A 12,685-nucleotide genomic window follows, 5' to 3' on the forward strand; every position below is an offset into this window, starting at 1 on the left:
TCATGTTTTGGTCATGAATTTAATAAAAACACACGGCTAACTGGTTGGCTACAGTAGGTTCTACCATTTCACAACAGCCTGTAATCACTAGTTATTACTGATAAAACAAAATGCCTTTTCAGGGGGGAAACTTGTTGTTTGGTTTACTGTTTGAACAGTCCCTGAGATTATCTTTGTTCATCAATGCAAAATAGGCTATTTTGATGAATAGCCTAAATAGGCTATAGCCTAGCGTATTACAAGGAGCAGCCCCCTTTTGTGATGAGAAACGGCATTGCAACACTCCGTTTAGAGCTGGTAGCTTAAACTGCATGGGGAAAAAGTTCAACACCAGCGTTAATTGACTCTGGGAGATTTGGCAGCTATACAGTCATCCCGCCTGTTAACAAAAAAACCTGTGCAAGGCAAGGATTTCTGTTTCTGGCTTCCAGTCCAATCTCTCTTTCTTCTAGGGATGAGTGGAGGGGGGAGGGAAGGGGGGGAGTCTAATCAGGCCTTTCGTTGTAAAGAAGCTTAACGGGATGGAACGGCGATCATTAAAAACCCGCCCATGTGATTTAGCCAACCGGAGGCGCATGCCCACAGGAGGTCAACAGACAGACGCAGGAGAACAAAATCGGCGTCGCGGCAGGGGGCCACCGGCTACCTGTTAACTCACCGTGAAGAAACCTTACCGTAGAAGGTCAGGAGCCAAAACTAGGAGCCATTTGGCAGAGATGTGTGATGTAAAGAGGAGAATCACCCACCAAAACGGTCAATCCTCCATGAAGGATAGAGTCTGCGTCCCTTATTCCTTAGGGTGGACTTACGTAAAGATGATCAGACCGTAATATTCGAGCTGAGATAATATTATCACGACCTATTGTTATTGGGGTCAAAGGTTATTGGATCTTTCCACAATGACCCTAAAACAAACAAAAAAAACACCCAAGCCTACTAGTATGTGCAGATTATGAAGACACTTCTCTGAAAACAAGAGCATTCATTCATTCATTGAGGGTTTTCTCTATCTAATATCCATCCACAGGTAACTGTATCCACATAGCTCTCTCTCCTCATCCCATTCTACAGTTTGTTTGAGTTTCACAAAACATAGAAACGTTTCCAGAAGGTTAGCGACACATTCAAGTTGTAGAAAACCCATACAGTAGCCAAGGCCAAACTTTTGACTGGTACTATCTATCTATCTATCTATCTATCTAAATACACTACCGTTAAAAAGTTTGGGGTCACTTATAAATGTCCTTGTTTTTGAAAGAAAAACATTTTTTTTTTGTCCATTAAAATAACATCAAATTGATCAGAAATACAGTGTAGACATTGTTAATGTTGTAAATTACTATTGTAGCTGGAAACGGCAGATTTTTTATGGAATATCTACATTGGCGTACAGAGGCCCATTATCAGCAACCATCACTCCTGTGTTCCAATGGCACGTTGTGTTAGCTAATCCAAGTTTATCATTTTAAAAGGCTAATTGATCATTAGAAAACCCTTTTGCAATTATGTTAGCACAGCTGAAAACATTTGTTCTGCTTAAAGAAGCAATACAACTGGCCTTCTTTAGACTAGTGGAGTATCTGGAGCATCAACATTTGTGGGTTCGATTACAGGCTCAAAATGGCCAGAAACAAATAACTTTCTTCTGAAACTCGTCAGTCTATTCTTGTTCTGAGAAATTATGACTATTCCATGTGAGAATTTGCCAAGAAACTGAAGATCTCATACAACGCTGTGTATTACTTCCTTCACAGAACAGTGCAAACTGGCTCTAACCAGAGTATAAAGAGGAGTGGGAGGCCCCGGTGCACAACTGAGCAAGAGGACAAGTACATTAGAGTGCCTAGTTTGAGAGACAGACACCTCACAAGTCCTCAACTGTCAGCTTCATTAAATAGTACCCGCAAAACACCAGTCTCAACGTCAACAGTGAAGAGCCAGCTCCGGGATGCTGGCCTTCTAGGCAGAGTTCCTCTGTCCAGTGTCTGTGTTCTTTAGCCCATCTTAATCTTTTCTTCTTATTGGCCAGTCTGAGATATGGCTTTTTCTTTGCAACTCTGCCTAGAAGGCCAGCATCCCCGGAGTCGCCTCTTCACTGTTGATGTCTCCATAGACAAACATTGGTAGTAGAATGGCTCGTATTGAATAGCTCAGTGACATTCAACGTGGCACCCTCATAGGATGCCACCTTTCCAGCAAGTCAATTCGTAAAATGTCTGCCCTGCTAGAGCTGCCGCCGGGTCAATTGTAAGTGCTGTTATTGTGAAGTGGAAATGTCTAGGAGCAACAACGGCTCAGCCAGCGAAGTGGTAGGCTACACAAGCTCACAGAACGGGACCCGCCGAGTGCTGAAGCACGTAAAAATTGTCTGTCCTCGGGTTGCAACACTCACTACCGAGTTCCAAACTGCCTTTTGAAGCAACGTCAGTAAAATACGGGTTCGTCGGGAGAGCTTCATGAAATGTGTTTTCATGGTCGAGCAGCCACACACAAGCCTAAGATCACCATGCTCAATGCCAACCACCGGCTGGAGTGGTGTAAAGCTCGCTGGAAATGCGTTCTCTGGTATGATGAATCATCGCTTCACCATCTGGCAGTCTGATGGAGGAATCTGTGTATGGCGGATGCCAGGAGAAAGCTACCTGCCCCAATGCATAGTGCCAACTGTAAAGTTTGGTGGAGGAGGAATAATGGTCTGGGGCTGTTTTTCATGGTTCAGGCCCCTTAGTTCCAGTGAAGGGAAATCTTAACGTTACAGCATACAATGACATTCTAGACAATTCTGTGCTTCCAACTTTTTAGCAACAGTTTTGAGGAAGTCCTTTAACTATTTCAGCATAACAATGCCCCTGCGCACAAAAGCGAGGTCCATACAGAAATGAGCCCTTACCTCAACCCCATCGAACACCTTTGGGATGAATTGGAACGAATGGTTTGTTCTATATCTTCAATCAAATTACACAACTGTGGCATTAAAATGTTTAATGGTATTTTTCATCAGTTGTTTTATCTCGTCTCATCTAGTCTCATCCTTATCTAGTCTCATCCTTATCTAGTCTCATCTAGTCTCATCTAGTCTCATCCTTATCTAATCTCATCCTTATCTAGTCTCATCCTTATCTAGTCTCATCCTTAACTAGTCTTATCTAGTCTCATCCTTATCTAGTCTCATCTAGTCTCATCCTTATCTAGTCTCATCCTTAACTAGTCTTATCTAGTCTCATCCTTATCTAGTCTCATCTAGTCTCATCCTTATCTAGTCTCATCTAGTCTCATCTAGTCTCATCCTTATCTAATCTCATCCTTATCTAGTCTCATCCTTATCTAGTCTCATCCTTAACTAGTCTTATCTAATCTCATCCTTATCTAGTCTCATCCTTATCTAGTCTCATCTAGTCTCATCCTTATCTAGTCTCATCCTTATCTAGTCTCATCCTTAACTAGTCTCATCTAGTCTCATCCTTATCTAGTCTCATCCTTATCTAGTCTCATCCTTATCTAGTCTCATCCTTATCTAGTCTCATCTAGTCTCATCTAGTCTCATCCTTATCTAGTCTCATCCTTATCTAGTCTCATCTAGTCTCATCTAGTCTCATCCTTATCTAGTCTCATCCTTATCTAGTCTCATCTAGTCTCATCCTTATCTAGTCTCATCCTTATCTAGTCTCATCCTTATCTAGTCTCATCCTTATCTAGTCTCATCTAGTCTCATCCTTATCTAATCTCATCCTTATCTAGTCTCATCCTTATCTAGTCTCATCCTTATCTAGTCTCATCCTTATCTAGTCTCATCCTTATCCAGTCTCGTCCTTATCTAGTCTCATCTAGTCTCATCCTTATCTAGTCTCATCCTTATCTAGTCTCATCTAGTCTCATCCTTATCTAGTCTCATCCTTATCTAGTCTCATCCTTATCTAGTCTCATCCTTATCTAGTCTCATCCTTATCTAGTCTCATCTAGTCTCATCCTTATCTAGTCTCATCCTTATCTAGTCTCATCTAGTCTCATCCTTATCTAGTCTCATCCTTATCTAGTCTCATCCTTATCTAGTCTCATCCTTATCTAGTCTCATCCTTATCTAGTCTCATCTAGTCTCATCTAGTCTCATCCTTATCTAGTCTCATCCTTATCTAGTCTCATCCTTATCTAGTCTTATCTAGTCTCATCCTTATCTAATCTCATCCTTATCTAGTCTCATCCTTATCTAGTCTCATCCTTAACTAGTCTCATCCTTATCTAGTCTCATCCTTATCTAGTCTCATCCTTATCTAGTCTCATCTAGTCTCATCTAGTCTCATCCTTATCTAGTCTCATCCTTAACTAGTCTCATCCTTATCTAGTCTCATCCTTATCTAATCTCATCCTTATCTAGTCTCATCCTTATCTAGTCTCATCCTTATCTAGTCTCATCCTTATCTAGTCTCATCCTTATCTAGTCTCATCTAGTCTCATCCTTATCTAATCTCATCCTTATCTAGTCTCATCCTTATCTAGTCTCATCCTAGTCTCATCCTTATCTAGTCTCATCCTTATCTAGTCTCATCCTTATCTAGTCTCATCCTTATCTAGTCTCACCTAGTCTCATCTAGTCTCATCCTTATCTATCTCATCCTTATCTAGTCTCATCCTTATCTAGTCTCATCTAGTCTCATCCTTATCTAGTCTCATCCTATCTAGTCTCATCCTTATCTAGTCTCATCTAGTCTCATCCTTATCTAGTCTCATCCTTATCTAGTCTCATCCTATAGTCTCATCTAGTCTCATCCTTATCTAGTCTCATCCTATCTAGTCTCATCCTACTAGTCTCATCTAGTCTCATCCTTATCTAGTCTCATCCTTATCTAGTCTCATCTAGTCTCATCCTTATCTAGTCTCATCCTTATCTAGTCTCATCCTTATCTAGTCTCATCCTTATCTAGTCTCATCCTTATCTAGTCTCATCTAGTCTCATCCTTATCTAGTCTCATCCTTATCTAGTCTCATCTAGTCTCATCCTTATCTAGTCTCATCCTTATCTAGTCTCATCTAGTCTCATCCTTATCTAGTCTCATCCTTATCTAGTCTCATCCTTATCTAGTCTCATCCTTATCTAGTCTCATCTAGTCTCATCCTTATCTAGTCTCATCCTTATCTAGTCTCATCCTTATCTAGTCTCATCCTTATCTAGTCTCATCCTTATCTAGTCTCATCCTTATCTAGTCTCATCCTTATCTAGTCTCATCCTTATCTAGTCTCATCTAGTCTCATCTAGTCTCATCCTTATCTAGTCTCATCCTTATCTAGTCTCATCTAGTCTCATCCTTATCTAGTCTCATCCTTATCTAGTCTCATCCTTATCTAGTCTCTTCTCATGTCATTACCACAACACTAAGACATTACCATCACGGTACATATTTTCAGGCAAAGGTGTATTAAATTACAATTGATATTGATGATTTTTTTTCCCATACGTGAATGTTATATGCTTGTTCTTAAGATAATTCCTAAAATAATGTAAAATATTAAGATTTTGATGCGGTAAATACATGTTTCTGATTATCATCAAGGCATATATGGACATTTAGACAATGATGAATACATATAATTAAGACAACTTTACAAAAATCAAATGAATGTGAAATCTTATATAAAATAATCTTAGGCACAATTTCTGTCATTTCTTTTTCAACTAAAAATATCACATTTTATGGTGGTAATGACATTCCCCCTCATGTATTTGTGGAAACCGATAAAAATCTTTATATTGTTAAATAGTGGTCTCAGCCACTATTAGAGCTTGTTTCCAGACAAGAGTGAAGAAAATGTTCGGATAGAAAAATCATTTTCAATAGGTTTCATTTTCCAAAACATTTAACATACAAAAGTTCCCGTATTTGCAAAATCAACCAAATACAGCGCAGTCGGAAATTATTCAGACCCCTTCCCTTTTTCCACATTTTGTTACGTTACAGCCTTATTCTAAAATGTATTAAATACATTTTTTTAAATCCTCATCAATCTATACACATGTCATTATGGGGTATTGTGTGTAGATGGGTAAGAATACATATTTTTCATCCATTTTGAATTCAGGCTGTAGCACAACAAAATGTGGAATAAGTCAAGAGGTCTGAATACTTTCTGAAAGCACTGCACATAAAGTATACAGAAAGTATTCAGACCTCTTGACTTTTTCCACATTTACTTACGTTACAGCCTTATTCTAAAATGTATTTTTTTTAATCCTTAACAATCTATACACAATACCCCATAATGACATCACAATACCCCATAATGACATCATAATACCCCATAATGACATCACAATACCTCATAATGACATCACAATACCCCATAATGACAAAGCGAAAACAAGTTTAGAAATGTTTGCAAATTTATTACAAATAAAAAACTGAAATACCTTATTTACTTCAATATTCAGACCCTTTGCTATGAGACTCAAAATTGAGCTCAGGTGCATCATGTTTCCATTGATCATCATTGAGATGTTTCTACAACTTGATTGGAGTCCACCTGTGGTAAATTAAATAGACTGGACATGATTTGGAAAGGCACACACCTGTCTATATAAGGTCCCACAGTTGACAGTGCATGTCAGAGCAAAAAGCAAGCCATGAGGTCGAAGGAATTGTCCTTAGAGCGCTTAGACAGGGTTTTGTCAAGGCACAGATCTGGGGAAGGGTACCAAAACATTTCTGCAGCATTGAAGGTCCCCAAGAACACAGGGGCCTCTATTATTCTTAAATGAAAGAAGTTTGGAACCAACAAGACTCTTCCTAGAGCTGGCCGCCTGGCCAAACTAAGCAATCGAGGGAGAAGGGCCTTGGTCAGGAAGGTGACGAAGTGCCCGATGGTCACTCAGACAGAGCTCCAGAGTTCCTCTGTGGAGATGGGAGAACGTTCCAGAAGGACAACCATCTCTGCAGCACTCCACCAATCAGGCCTTTATGGTAGAGTGGCCAGACTGAAGCCACTCCTCAGTAAAAGGCATATGACAGCCTGCTTGGAGTTTGCCAAAAGGCACCTAAAGGACTCAGACCATGAGAAACAAGATTCTCTGGTCTGATGAAACCAAGATTGAATTCTTTGGCCTGAATGCCAAGCGTCATGTCTGGAGGAAACCTGGCACCATCCCTACGGTGAAGCATGGTGGTGGCAACATCATGCTGTAGGGATGTTTTTCAGCGGCAGGGTCTGGGAGACTAGTCAGGATCGAGGGAAAGATGAAAAGAGAAAAGTACAGAGATCCTTGATGAAAACCTGCTCCAGAGTGCTCCGGACCTCAGACTGGGACGAAGGTTCACCTTCCAACAGGACAACAAACCTAAGCACACAGCCAAGACAACACAGGAGTGGCTTTGGGACAAGTCTCTGAATGTCCTTGATTGGCCCAGCCAGAGCCCGGACTTGAACCTGATCGAACATCTCTGGAGAGACCTGAAAATAGCTGTGCAGCGACGCTCCCCATCCAAACTGACAGAGCTTGAGAGGATCTGCAGAGATGAATGGGAGAAACTCCCCAAATACAGGTGTGCCAAGCTTGTAGCATCATACCCAAGAAGACTCGAGGCTGTAATCGCTGACAAAGGTGCTTCAACAAAGTACTGAATAAACGGTCTGAATAGTTATTTAAATGTAATATTTCAGCTCAATTTTTATAAATTAGCAAAAATTTCTCAAAACCTGTTTTTGCTTTGTCATTATGAGGTATCGTGTGTAGATTAATGAGAAGTTTCTTTTTTTAATACATTTTAGAATGTAATATAGGCTGTAATAAAGAATACTTTCTGAATGCACTGTGTGTGCTTTATATATATATATATACATATATACACACACACACACAAAATGGTCTGAGAAGAACAACATTGGCAATTCAGGCATAGCCTATATGCAGTGTAAATGTATTGGGACTATAGCCTACTGCATAAACCTCCTTACCACAGAACTGTTATTAATTGGGTTAATGTTACATAGACTTACATTTTAAAGTCACATTAGAAAAACATCGGAGCGGTAGATCTCGGGTTTGTATTTGGACTCAGAAAGTGATCTTGGCACAGTCAGAAAAGGTTGGTGACCAATGGACTATACCAACATGTACAGTATACTGTAGATTAACACATTGACACAGACAGTATACTGTAGATTAACACATTGACACAGACAGTATACTGTAGATTAACACATTGACACAGACAGTATACTGTAGATTAACACATTGACACAGACAGTATACTGTAGATTAACACATTGACACAGACAGTATACTGTAGATTAACACATTGACACAGACAGTATACTGTAGATTAACACATTGACACAGACATATACAATATACTGTACCAACCATAGAAGTGGATACTAGGCTAGTGGACAGATACTACTATTGCAGATAGTTAAAATGAGGTATATAAAACCAAATATTATATAGACGATTAAGTATTAGGCTATGCCGCCCATTGCATATACCTATTCTGAGTACTTGCTGTGAACTCCGGTTGAACTGCACCGTGAAGAGTACCAGCCAGGTAAACAGGCTCTTCCTCCTCTCCATAGTCCCGTAATCCAACTTTACGTTAATCATACCGATACCGACAGAGTGAAATAACCCGTAGTATGATCCATGCAGAGAATAATCCAGAGAACAGTCCCCATCGCCTCGAAGATGTCAGGCATTCCTCGGAGGACAAATAGATGCTCTCCCAACTATGGTCCCTCTCTGTCTCTCTCTCTCTCTCTCTCTCTCTCTCTCTCTCTCTCTCTGTCTCTGTCTCTGTCTCTGTCTCTCTCTCTCTCTCTCTCCGTTTGTTTTTGCGCTCTCGGTTTCCACTAGTTACCACAGCTACAAAGTCAAAATGGGCTATTTCGTAAAAATGTATGAAAACAAACATGAGCTTTTTGGTCTTAATTTAGTGTTATGCATAAGGTTTGCGGTGTGGTTAGATTTAAAATCACATTTGAAGAAGATAAATTGTAGACATGGTCGCGTTTTATGACTTTATGGCTGTGGTAACTAGTGACGACCCTCTCTCGCTTGCTCAACTCGGCTACGCACATCTCAAATCAATTTACGTTCACGTGGTTATTCCATTATTCCAAACTGAGCGTTTACTTTGCCATCCAAAATGTAATTGGTTAAATGTAATCTCTCTCTCTCTCTCCCTTCACCAAACATGAAAGCAATTGTTTGAGAATGAGGACAGTTTGATGAAAAAGCTTTACATAAAGGTTAAACCCCAGGCAAGCCAGTGATTAAACAGTCAGCATATAAAAAGTTCCAATGCAAACCTTTTTATCTCAATATCAAATAATTTATCGGTATTACTGTGATTGTTTTTAAATAAAAAAATGGTAAAGAAAGAAAAAAAACACAAATAGCTTCGTAGCAAAGAGCAACTCTCTCTGGGAGTGGTCTGAGTGGGGAGGGGAAAACGGAACTAACTGTTATTGGCAGAGAGGTTGGAACTCTTTTTCTTATTGGTCTATTATGGTGATGTCACCAGGCAGGCCAAAACTCCACCCCATCAAAACAGGCTGAAATGTTGGTATTTTCAAACACTTCTTACACTAAAAAGGGCATGATCACAATTGCATTGTTTTATTCCAACCTCACGTTTTTTGACTAGACTGGGCCTTCTTAAGGATCCGCCCATTTTTAAAAATAATTCGCCTAAAATGACATACCGAAATCTAACTGTCTGTAGCTCAGGACCTGAAGCAAGGATTTGCATATTCTTGGTACCATTTGAAAGGAAACACTTTGAAGTTTGTGGAAATGTGAATTGAATGTAGGAGAATATAACACATTAAATCTGGTAAAAGTTAATACAAATTAATATATATATTTTTACCATCATCTTTGAAATGCAAGAGAAAGACCATAATGTATTATTGCAGCCCAGGCCCCAATTTAGATGGCAGCAGTGTACGTGCAAAGTTGTAGACTGATCAAATGAACCATTGCATTTATGTTAATTGTTTTTGTATCAAGACTGCCCAAATGTGCTTAATTGGTTTAATAATACATTTTTAAGTTCATAATTGAGCACTCTCCTCAAACAATAGCATGGTATTTTTTCGCTGTAATAGCTACTGTAAACATTTACATTACATTTAAGTCATTTAGCAGACGCTCTTATCCAGAGCGACTTACAAATTGGTGCATTCACCTTATGATATCCAGTGGAACAACCATTTTACAATAGTGCATCTAAATCTTTTTGGGGGGGGGGGGGGGGGGTTAGAAGGATTACTTTATCCTATCCCAGGTATTCCTTAAAGAGGTGGGGTTTCAGGTGTCTCCGGAAGGTGGTGATTGACTCCACTGTCCTGGCGTCGTGAGGGAGCTTGTTCCACCATTGGGGTGCCAGAGCAGCGAACAGTTTGGACTGGGCTGAGCGGGAACTGTGCTTCCTCAGAGGTAGGGAGGCGAGCAGGCCAGAGGTGGATGAACGCAGTGCCCTTGTTTGGGTGTAGGGCCTGATCAGAGCCTGAAGGTACGGAGGTGCCGTTCCCCTCACAGCTCCGTAGGCAAGCACCATGGACTTGTAGCGGAGCACCATGGACTTGTAGCGGAAATTGGACAGTAAAGTTAGATTAACAAGAATTTAAGCTTTCTGCCAATATCAGATATGTGACTCATCACCTGGATTCGATCTTATGTAGCAAAATTTGAAATGGTGTTTTTTTACATTAGATAAAAGTAGAGACTCAAAATGATATATCATACACTGCATTTGAAGGACATTGGGAAAGTAATTCTGCTTTGAAAGTTGCTCAACTTGTAAACTCACTTTTTGATAAAATCGCCGTTGAATATTTTGGTATCTAGTGAAGAGATATTTTTTGTCTACACCACATTCAGCATTGTTCACACCCTCCCCCTAAGCTTTAGCCCCACCTGTCTTCGTTTCGCTCTCGAAGTGCAGACTTGACGCTCTGGCCGATGATTTGTTTACCTCTGGATAGCATGAAAACAGCCTAACCAGCTCTGCTGGCAACAATTTCATTACGCTTTTTTTGCAGACGTTTACTGACACCGGCCATATTCAACGGGTGTTGTACACACGTCACGTAACATTAGCTAACGAGCCAGCCAGTCAAACAATTAACAGTGCCAACAATTGCAATGCCACAGTGCTGGGAGCTAACCAACCATGTTCAATGTTAGCTAGCTAACATTAGGCTTTAACTAGAACAGCAAACGGCTCTGGGAAACAAATAATAACGTCAGCTAGGGAGCCAGCCAGCTAACGTTAGCTAGCTAACAATACACTTTAGCTTAAGACATATAGCTAGCTAGCTAGCTAGGTAAACAACGTACCTTGCTAGGTAAACAAAGTGTAACTTCACACACATCACATAACGTTAGCTAGTTAAACAACAATGAACAGTGCCAACAATGCCACGGTTCTGGGAGCTAACCAACCATGTTCAATGCTAGCTAACTAGAACAGAAAACGGCCCTGGGAAACAAATTATAACATCAGCTCGGGAGCCAGCCAGCTAACGTTAGCTAGCTAAAAGTACACTTTAGCTTGAAATGAAACCACTTTCTGTCAAAATTAGAAAACTTGTAACATCTGAAAATGTAGCTAGCTAACACCAGACTATCTTACCTGTATACATCATTGTGCATGATGGACACGTCTCCCTGTCAGGAATGCCATGCCACGGTTTCCCTTAGTTTGAAGATGTAATCCGGAGACAGGTGTTTTCTCCATCTCTTTAGCTATCGTACTCTAATTCCACTGATTTCAAAACTTGATCCTCCAGAAAGTGGAGAGACACACTTATGCAGCTCCACAACACAATACATTTTTTTTAAAAGCAGCGTTCAACAGGATTACCAACACAGACTAACGACATTCTATGGCAGACCAATCAGAACTCCTCTCTCGGCATGTCCAGCCCACCTCAGCCAATCAAGGCTAGTGGGAAGGTTGCCAACTTTTTCTGTGGCTTAACCAACAAGGTTCGTAATTTATCAATTTTATTGGTATTTACAGATGGCATACACGTTTGTTATTAAGGCACATGAAAGTTCACATGTTCAAGAAGGAATTTCTGAATTTTGATTAAAAAAATATTTTTTACGTTGAAACGGCTCTCCTGTGAAGTCGTGACTTGCGACATACGCCTAGTTTGCTTAATCGGGTCACATATGTCTATATCCTGGGAAATGTTCTTGTTTCTTACAACCTTATGCTAATCACATTAGCCTACGTTAACTCAACCGTCCCACGGGGGTCCCACCGATCCTGTAAGAGGCTACGTTCATCATTAGAACCATCCTAGGAGCTTTCTGCATGGCGGATGTGATTTCGATGGCGTAGGAGAAGGAATCGTGGAAGCGGATACCAAGTTCGAATATGACGGCGCTAGCAAAGACGAGCGTCTAATGAAGAAGTGCGTTCAGGTCGCTTGAACATTTGTTACTTCGCGGAACGGGGTTGTACTGAATGACACGTTTCTCCAAAACCGTCTTGTAAGCCTACTGCACAACTACTTCACAGTTTGAAGTAGGAGTGCGGTTTGAGGATAAGAAGATATACCTGAGAGATTCGTTTGATCTTGCCAAAATGGTGAAGAAAGTGTTCGGTACAGTGGAAACCAAAAGGTGGAATTTTGTAGGGTTTTCTTGTGTGTCGAACAAGAGGATCAGGCGTTGCTCCCTCTTATC

The sequence above is a fragment of the Salmo trutta genome, unplaced genomic scaffold (genome assembly GCF_901001165.1).
Source record: "Salmo trutta unplaced genomic scaffold, fSalTru1.1, whole genome shotgun sequence".
Classification (NCBI taxonomy): Eukaryota; Metazoa; Chordata; class Actinopteri; order Salmoniformes; family Salmonidae; genus Salmo; species Salmo trutta.